The sequence below is a fragment of the Salvelinus sp. IW2-2015 genome, linkage group LG4p (assembly GCF_002910315.2).
Source record: "Salvelinus sp. IW2-2015 linkage group LG4p, ASM291031v2, whole genome shotgun sequence".
In the NCBI taxonomy this organism is placed as follows: Eukaryota; Metazoa; Chordata; class Actinopteri; order Salmoniformes; family Salmonidae; genus Salvelinus; species Salvelinus sp. IW2-2015.
In genome coordinates this window covers 17,444,456-17,454,854 of record NC_036841.1, presented here as the reverse complement: position 1 = coordinate 17,454,854, position 10,399 = coordinate 17,444,456, and the positions used below count along the sequence as shown (strand labels likewise).

At 41.8% G+C, this 10,399-nt stretch overlaps 1 long non-coding RNA gene across 7 annotated transcripts; it reads left to right on the top strand.

Moving 5' to 3' along the window:
- Nucleotides 1-2,385: 2,385 nt before the first annotated feature.
- LOC111957766 (uncharacterized) lies at nt 2,386-10,139 on the top strand. 7 transcript variants are annotated; one of them, XR_002876449.2, is made up of 8 exons: nt 2,386-3,364; nt 5,460-5,567; nt 5,718-5,814; nt 7,046-7,202; nt 7,316-7,424; nt 8,121-8,174; nt 8,321-8,366; nt 8,826-10,139. It is a non-coding gene; the product is annotated as an uncharacterized lncRNA (long non-coding RNA). The 7 variants fall into 7 exon arrangements; XR_011475306.1 differs by adding an exon at nt 8,705-8,770 and having other exon boundaries at nt 5,718-7,202; nt 9,358-10,139; XR_011475300.1 differs by having other exon boundaries at nt 5,718-7,202.
- Nucleotides 10,140-10,399: the final 260 nt, after the last annotated feature.

Here is a 10,399-nt window from a genome sequence, read left to right as displayed (position 1 = left end):
ATGACCACTGGCTCATCAGTCATAAATAAGTATTGCTATTATGTGCCAATGTACCATGACCTCTCCTCTAAAGTCTTGTTTCTGTTCTCTGCTTATAGGACACTGCCATGACCAGGGGATACTTCTCCACGTATTTCAACCTCATAAAACTGCTCACAAAGTAATACGACAAACGGGTGAAGAATTGAACTAGGATTTTTATCAAATTGTTTTTCCTATAGATTCAGCGGGAAAAACCTGGTTGCCTGATCCAAAGACAAACACATCCTATCCATCAGAATATCCCGAATGGGAGAGATCATAACATACTTATCAAGGCTGGGGTGGTTAATGTTGTTAATTATGTTTTCAATAAAGTTTTCTAAATGATCTACAGATTCTACGTGACTTTCATATTATGATAACTTTAGGGTTCTGACATGAGAAAAAAGACTCAACATCAAACCCAATGTGGTGATCTGATAATAAAWATTGTGGGTTACAAATCTGGAGAAGTTAAAGCTCCTTTTAAAACACTATCATTCAGCACCCTGTTGATATGGGTTGCTAAGTCTTATCAATCAAAGAGAAGGTTGTTGATAAAATAAGACTGCCCACCACCAGACTAATTTAAAAGCAGTTTAAATAAAACAATGGTAAAAGAGTACAAATGTAGGGTCAAGTTACAGTAAGTATATTCAGGCAAATGATCTTGGTGGACTCAAAGACCATTTACATGAATGCAGTTACGTCCACACTGACATTTGCAGTGGGTAGCAATATCTAACAAGTGAACTAACAATTCCACAACAACTACCTAATACACGCAAACCTTTACATAGATTTGTGTTTATTAGGTAGTTGTTGTGGAATCGTTTTTATATATATATAAAAAAAATTGTATTGAATATTTAAAACGTACAATATACTTGCTGTGAAGCCGCTCAATAACTTCATCACATTAGTCATCTAACAGACTCCCATCCAGAGCAACACACAGAGGCAACCAACATCATGCTCAAGGGCACATCGACAGATCTCCCACAAGGTCAAAAACGGGGACCCGAACCAGCGATCCATCAGCCACCGGCCCAAGCTCCCAACCGCCAGGCCACCAGCCCTCCAAGATCCACCCCCACAGTTCCCAAAAAGAGCTGCCCCTCAACCATCGGAGACCCCCCACAGTCCTTCCTCCTGACCGTTGTGCAGGTCTGATCCACAACTACAGAAAACGTTTGGTTGAGGTTATTGCTGCCAAAGGAGGGTCAACCAGTTATTAAATCTAAGGTTTCACATACTTTTCCCACCCTGCACTGTGAATGTTTACACTTAGAGGTCGACCAATTAATCGGAATGGCCTATTTAATTAGGGCCGATTTCAAGTTTTCATAACAATCGGTAATCAGCATTTTTGGACACGATCATGGCCGATTACATTGCACTCCACGAGGAGACTGCGTGGCAGGCTGGCTACCTGTTATGCGAGTGCAGCAAGGAGCCAAGGTAAGGTGCTAGCTAGCATTAAACGTATCTTATAAAAAAACAATCAATCTTAACATAATCACTAGTTAACTACACATGGTTGATGATATTACTAGTTTATCTAGCTTGTCCTGCGTTGCATATAATCGACGCCTGTCAATTTATCATTGAATCACAGCCTACTACGCCAAACGGGTGATTTAACAAGCGCATTCGCGAAAAAAGCACTTTCGTTGCACCAACCTGACCTCAACGCCTTTCTTAAAATCAATTCACAAGTATATATTTTTAAACCTGCATATTTAGTTAATATTGCCTGCTAACATTAATTTATTTTAACTAGGGAAATTGTGTCACTTCTCTTGCGTTCTGTGCAACAGTCAGGGTATACGCAGCAGTTTGGGCAGCCTGGCTCGTTGCGAACTGTGTGAAGACCATTTCTTCCTAACAAAGACAGCCAACTTCGCCGAACGGGGGATGATTTAACAAATGCGCGAAAAAAAAGCACAATCCTTGCACGAATGTACCTAACTATAAACATCAATGCCTTTCTTAAAATCAATACACAGAAGTATTAAAAAATATATAATAATTTAAACCTGTATATTTAGTTAAAAGACATTCATGTTAGCAGCCAATATTAAACTAGGGAAATTCTCCTGGGAATAATCATATTCCTGTAAAAACATCAGCAAACTCCTCCAGTACATTGTCTGTCTCTACTGGTGCTGTTACTGATAAAACTAGCTTGATGAGGTCCATGGCTAAACATGCTTTAAGACCTAGCACTACAGGTGCTCTAGTGTCAACAACATAAAAGTCCAACATCATGTCACTTTCCTTGTATTTGCATTTGAAAGTGCATGTGCCTTTTACTGGGAGCTGTTTACCACCATAACCAGTCAGTCTGCGCGAGGTGGGCTGTAGCTCGCACTCAGATGTCAAGCTGCGGTACTTATTCAGAGGAATAATGTTTACTTGTGCACCAGTGTCTAGTTTGATCTTTAGCTTCGTGCCTTGTGTTCCTATCTCAATGTCAGCAAAGGCTTGCTCTGTCTCTGATATTTGACTTTTCTGTGTCACTGAATCAATAAACAGTTCATCAGCGTTTGACTCTTTGATTGACATTTCATCTTCACTCACTGTGTGTACTGTTTTTCCACGGTAAGCTCTGCACACTTTTGCAAAGTGATTCCATTTTCCACATTTAGTACACTGTTTGCCTTTAGCTTGGCAATTTCCTTGTTCGCCATGCACTTTGTATCCACAATTTCCACATGTTTTGAGTCTGTGTCGCTCTGTTTTGGAGTTATGTCTCTCTCCGTTCTAAAACGCGCTCTCTGTGCACCGGAGGTGTGCTTTGATGTCTGCCTGACTGCGTGCACTGCTTGTTCAAGTGATGCGCTCGTGCTGCCGCGCGAAATGGTTTTCATCTGAGCCTGTGTTAGCTCGTGAGATCTGGCTATGTCGATAGCTTTGTCCAGCGTTACCTCAGACCCAACATTCAAAAGTTTCTCTCTCACTCGCGGTGAGTGTATTCCAAATATACAATACGGTCCCTGACCATCTCATCCTTGTTTGCATAATCACAGTCTTTCACAAGCAGACGCAGCTCTGTCACAAACTGTTCAAAAGACTCGCTAGCTCCCTGTACTTTCTCATGGAATTTGTACCTAGCGAATATCGTATTGGTCTTCGGCACAACATATAGCTTCAAAACGATCGTAGTATGTTTTCAGTACCTTTGATTCAGCCTCGGTAAGTGTCCATGTGTTGTAAATATCTCTCCCTTTTTCACCGATCCAGAGGAGCAAGTAGCTGCATTTTCCCTCTTCTCCTCTGTCCTCCAGAGGACCCGTGAACATTAACTCCACATGCTGTTTGAACTTACGCCATGCATCGGGTAAGTTTGTAGACTCCCAAGTCCATTCGAGGTGAAGGAACTCCAGAAAAATCCATCGTGTAAGACCTTTTACTCTGACACCATGTCTTGTTTTGTACACTTTGTACAAAATAATAAAATGCAGTACTACAGGATATTTCTTGACATAGCTCTTTATGATCTAGCTATAACTGGCATGTTCACATATCGCCAACCAGAATCAAACTGACCATGGCCTAACCATTTGGGTGGTCTTAACCAATCATAGCACAGTATGATATGGCGGTAAAATGCATCCAATTATAATTAAGTATGTTTACACATATGAATATTACACCTTCTACTGCCGGTACGGGGCACGGAACCCTCGCCGATCCTCTACGACTGGAATACCGACATAATCTGACCGAGGACTCCAACAGGCCCCTCAAGCGCGACGCCCGCTGAAGGCCCATTCTGCTAACCTGCTAGCTACCTAGAGCTACCCGGAACCCTATTAATTCCACGACTGGTCTATCGATGTCACCGCACGGAGGCAAAAACAGACGTACCCCCATCGCGACGTCCCCCAAATGCTAACTTGCTAGCCCCGGTCTGCTAACTGCTAACCACTGCTAACTGCTTGCTTGCTAACCCGGTATGCTAACTGCTAGCTTGATTAGCCCCGGCCTACTAACTGTTAGCATCGGCCTGCTAACTGTTTGAGTCGCCGTGACCCAGTCAGCCCAATGCATTTTTGGAAATTTTGAGCCTTGGGCGATAGCGGGATACAGTGCCCTGAAGAACATTGATCATTCAGCTAAACGGCAAAACAAAAGCAGGGAGCGTAACGTTATAAGATTCAAGCTTCTGGGAAAAGAACGCATCGATCATGACGAAGGTCTGCGTATTCAAAATGCGTAACACAACGAGAAAGTAAGAAGAAACAGGGATATTCTCAAGCGGTTTATCAACACCACTGCGTTTTTGGGCATGCAAAAATTAGAGGGCACAACGAGAGAGAATGTTCCGCTAACTAACAAGTGCAACCACAAGGAGCTTGTAGCAGTAATTGCACGTTTCGATGCTTTACTTGCTGAACATATGGAACTTTCAGTCTTTTCTGGGATCATTCAGAATGGTTTGATAGCTTCCATCGCATCATCCATTAAAAGTTAGATTAAAGAGAGGTTGACGCAGCGCGCTCAAGTAGGCTTTCCACTTTCCTCCGGTATTTATTTAGCAAAGATGATAAAACATCATTTCGGACAGACAGACACAAGCAAAAACGTATTAAATAAATGTTGCAGCATCCTAGGCCACACCTAAACATTCGAGATTTGACTTTGCTGTATGGGATGAAAACGAGACCATTTTTCAGTCTGATCAACTGTAGGCTACTAAATAAGAGAAGATGCATACAGCCTACTATGGCGCTGTCCATTTGGCCAGGGTAATTAATTGGTAGCGTTAGTATTTACAGTCTTTTGTGTGTCAGGAAAATGTGAATGTGATCAAATTTGGTTTATATTCAAAATTGGGCTGGCTAGGCTGCCTATACGTTTTCAATCCAAAATTATTAACTGAATGAATCATCATAATAGTGATGACAGATGTAGTACATTTTTATAAGGCCTGCAGTTGCATAGGCCTGAATGATGCAGACCATGCATAAAGCAAGCTCAGCCCTTTGAGTTCTATTGTCTATCAATTGTTGTCTCTGGGTAGAGGAAATCCCCCACCTACTCTCCTCTAAATATAATTCATATGAACAAGTATAAGGTTGCCCACAAGGTTGCCCCTGTGACCTGATTAGGGACCTTAACCTATCCAGGAGAACTCTGGACCTTAACAGATAAGGAAAAACTCCAGGCCCCAGTGGGTAAAAAATTGCCCCCCAACCCTGGTTGCCACCAGTCTGCTTGCTGTTGTCAGTTATCGTCAGGTATGTGGATGATCAGGGCTTTATTCAGGAACGTTTCTTGGGCTACTTTGATGTGTCAAGTGGGCGAGATGCTCAGTCTTTGTTTAACTTCATGGACAAACTTGTTGTTCAAACCTACAATGGCGCAGCTGTAATGGRAATRYAWMTRSYAKWTRYATTYCATCTAAGTCCCCTCCTGTTCCCTGATTTAAGAAGTGACCACTCCACTATGATTGTCAACTCTCTCCTGACATGAACTGAAGCCACGTCTCATGTTCCCGCTCATCCACTGTTACATGTAATGTTTCCTCTCCAAGCACTGTGAGTACCCCTATCAATTTTCTCTCATTACTGTATGTATAGTCAATCACATTACACATCAATGATTTTACTCCTTGCTTGAACTAACTCATTCTTAGCTCTTTTGTCTAACTGTGTAGTGTGTTGTGTTATTGTTTTGTTTCTTCCCAGTCAACTCCTGTCCTGCACTGAAGTCAAGCCACTGAAGACCTCAATTCATGCCTCATACTCTCATTCAATCACTGCTGTGATCCCTTCCCAAAACGGTGTATGTAGCCCTCTCTTTCTCATTCCCCATAATATTGTACTATAAATCTTTATTAAATGCTTTAGGTTAAAACAATTACTCTGACGATGTTTGAAACACGCTTTGACGTCTCTGTGTGTCTATACCGTGGGCCTCCTCAGTTTTTCAAGTCACCAGCCTCCACTGATCACAGTGCTAGCTGTGCCACTAGAGATCCTGGTTCGAGTCCAGGCTGAGTCGCAGCCGGCCACGACCGGGAGACACATGGGGCGGCGCATATTTGGCCCAGCGTTGTCCGGGTTAGGGGAGGGTTTGGCCGGCAGGGATGTTCTTGTCCCAAATTGGGGAGAAAAAGGAATAAGAAAATACAATAGTTTCCAGGGGGGTGGGGTTGATTCTCCTCCAGAAATCAAACAGAAAAATGAATCTAGAATTAGCATGCCAACAAGACTACATTTTGTTGGATCCAGGTAGGACTGTATCATAGCCACAGAGACATTCCTGCATAAATGCCTGCAGGAGGATGGATGGGACTTATCATACAACAGCAACATCAATCTGTGGAAACCTATCTTACACATGCCAGGAGGGAGTGAAAACCTCCAGTGCAAACAGCTACTCCATTTGCTCTACATAAAAGCATGTACTGTAGGCTATGCATGCAGAGTAGGGTTGATTATTTTTCCTGGTATTTTACAAATGTTCCATCCCGAGAATAAATCACTTTTCTCCCAGGGAACCTGGTGTCATTCAAAAGCATATAATTAGGCCTATGTCTGGATTTGATTAGAGCTTTGATCTAAAATTCAAGCCTGATGCTACCTGAGCCTGATGAGCCATACATTAAATACGTTTTATGAGCCATACATTAAATACATTTTATGAGCCCAAGCCCAAAGAAGCCCAAATTATTGTGCCACTATTCAATACATAGTGCATTTGGAAAGTATTCAGACCTTTTGACTTTTAACACATTTTGTTACGTTACAGCCTTATTCTAAAATTGATTAAATACATTTTTTTCCTTCATCAAGCTACACACAATACCCCATAATGAGAAAGCGAAAACTGTTTTTTAGAAATGTTTGCTGATATGACAGTGTTGGTATATCTGCTGTAAAATCACATTATATTGTAATGTCCTTAAGTCTATTGACCAACTGGTAACATAAGTAACATAATAAAAAAGTCCCCATCAAAATCTGTCAATTTAATCCAGTTTAATATTTTTGCATATTTGCCTACGGGGAAGGATGGCCAGCCACACAGGAGGGTGATTTTTACTAAAGGAGGAAAAGGAGGCCGTGCTGACCGAGATGCATGTTGGCCATTTCGGAGTGAAGCGCATGATTGCCAAAATCAACCTACGCTTCTTCTGACGTGGAATTGTCAAGGAGGTGGACAGCTGGGCAAGTGAAATAACCTTTTGTTTATCAATCACATTCTWTTATGTCTGAAGTTATTATGATTTCAATGAACRTCATATCAGAGAGCACACAATGTTTAAATGTGTTACTTTTAGCTTAAAAAAGGTCGGTACCTTGTCTAGCCTGACAGAAGTTTGAGAGGGCAAAGACTGTGGCGCCGGAGTTGAAGCCCCATCAAAGTAGTTTCACCATGGCACATGATCGGTAAGTGTCCCAATTCAAATTTTGCAGAGTTCAGTCAAATCAAAGTTTATTTGTCACGTGCGCGCAAAACAACAGGTGAAGTAGACCTTACAGTGAAATGCTTACTTAAAGGCTCTAACCAATAGTGCAATAAAATAAATTATTAAAAAAGGCATTAGGTAAGTGAAGTAATAAAAACAGTGAAAAATAACAGTAGCGAGTCTATATACAGGCACTGGTTAGTCGGGCTGATTGAGGTAGTATGTACATGTAGATATAGTTAAAGTGACTGCATATATGATAACCAGAGAGTAGCAGTAGCGTAAAAGAGGGGGTGGAGGGTGGTGGGACAATGCAGATTGCCCCCGCACATTGGCTAACCGGGCTAAGGTTAGTCGGGCTAATTGAGGTAGTATATACATGAATGTATAGTTAAAGTGACTATGCATATATGATAAACAGAGTAGCAGCAGCTTAAAAGTAAAAGAGGGGTTGGGGGGCACACAATGCAAATAGTCCGGGCTATATTATTATAGTGTGTGTGTGTGTCAGTATTCTAACAAATATGAAAATCTGCATACTTTTAGCCCTTTCCAGCTTTTTGCAAGTCAACAATTCTTAATCTTAGGTCTTCTGAGGTCTTTGTTCGAGGCATGGTTCACATCAGGCAATGCTTCTTGTGAATAGCAAACTCAAATGATGAGTGTTTTTTTATAGGGCAAGGCAGCTCTAACCAACATCTCCAATCTTGTCTCATTAATTGGACTCCAGGTTAGTCATTAACCTAGAGGTTCACATACTTTTTCCAACCTACACTGAATGTTTTTCAATTATGTATTCAATGTAGAGAAGAAAAATGCAATAATTTGTGTGTTATTAGTTTAAGCACACTATGTTTGTCTATTTTTGTGACCTAGATGAAGATCAGATCAAATTTGATGACCAATTTATGCAGAAATCCAGGTAATTCCAAAGGGTTCACTTACTTTTTCTTGCCACTATCTCCCATTTATAACACTGCACTAATCCATCAAATTTTCTCACAATAAAGTGTAACCTGTGTATGTGCTTGTTTACATCGGTCTCCTACCCTGTTCCCTTTAACTCTGCTCCTGTCCTCCATTACCAACCACCTTCCAACTTTTCATGACATCATCTACAGCTACTGTTGTTGTTATGTTGTCATTATCTGCTAAGAAAGTTTTATTTCTCGATCATACTGGGCACATAATGTGAGATACACAGATTAACTTAACAAGAGCACTGCAAACACTCAGAACACCTTCTTTGCCCGCTTTGAGGATAATACAGTGCCACCGACGCGGCCCGCTACCAAGGACTGTGTGCCCCCCTTCTCTGTGGCCGACGTGAGTAAGACATTTAAATGTGTTTACGGGCATATTCAATCTCTCCCTATTCCAGTCTGCTGTCCCCACATGCTTCAAGATGGCCACCATTGTTCCTGTACCCAAGAAGGCAAAGATAACTGAACTAAATGACTACCGTCCCGTAGCACTCACTTCTGTCATGAAGTGCTTTGAGAGACTAGTCAAGGATCATATCACCTCCACCTTACCTGCCACCCTAGACCCACTTCAATTTGCATACCGCCTCAATAGGTCCAAAGACGATGCAATCACACTGCACACTGCCCTATCCCATCTGTACAAGAGGATGTACAGAATGTAAGAATGCTGTTCATTGACTACAGCTCATTATTCAACATCATAGTTCCCTCCAAGTTCATCATTAAGCTTGAGGCCCTGGTCTCAACCCCGCCCCCGGGTGACTCAAAAACTTGGCTTGACCACAAACCCAAGGGCTCTTTTAAATGTAACCAGTGCAACCATTGCAGAAGTATTGCACAGAAAAAGTATTTTGTTGACACAGCTTCCAAAATGGAGTATTACGTCAAGCATTTCATTAACTGCAAAACCACTCATGTCATCTATAGATTGGAATGTCCACAGTGCAAGGTGTTCTACATTGGACGGACAAAGATACGCCTTCAAGATCGCTTGGCGGAACACAAGTACACCATACGGGTAGGCAATGAAGACTACCCCATGGCAATGAAGACTACCCCATGGCAAGGCACTACAAGTCCTTACACCATGGCAACCCTGCCTCCCTACAAGCTATGGGTATTGATCATATTCCGGCCTCTATTAGAAAAGGGGACCGTCTTAAACAGTTAAACCAAAGGGAAAGTTTTTGGATTTACAAACTACAGGCCACTAAATACCCTGGTTTAAATGAAGATATGGATTTCTCACCCTTCCTGTAGGGTCGTGATAGGTCCATTTGCTGTCATCTAGTGGACATTTTGCTCAATTGCCCTCAGCTATGTTTAGACTGTTGTTCATGTTTTGCTGTGTTCTAGTGTACTATGGAATATATTGCTTTCTTATTCTAGACACTTCTCCCAGTCATATTTAAGGTTAGAACTACCTTTCTAAGTGTTCTGATACTTCTAGCTTGGAGTTGTATGCTTATGATAACATAGCTACAGTATTTCACCTTTTAATGTGTATATTATTGCTTACTAGGTGTGTCCAATTTGGTAACCACTCCCTCTTCTAATTAGGGCTAATTGGAAAAGCCTTTCAAAAGAGGACATTGTATTCTCTTTTTTTGTACTCCCTGACGAAGGCCATGTAGCCGAAATGCGTCGGTTTAAAAAAAAAAAAACATTGTTTCTATTGAACATACTAATAAAGGCATTTTAATTAATTATATGAAGAGTGCCTTGGTCCTCCTTTCTTTTTGATTCCCGCCCTGTGCAATTGGGTCCTGGACTTTCTGATGGGTCGCCCCCAGGTGGTGAAGGTAGGAAACAACATCTCCACTTCGCTGATCCTCAACACCGGGGCCCCACAAGGGTGTGTGCTCAGCCCCCTCCTGTACTCCCTGTTCACCCATGACTGCGTGGCCATGCACGCCTCCATCTCAATCATCAAGTTTGCAGACGACACAACAGTAGTGGGCTTGATTAC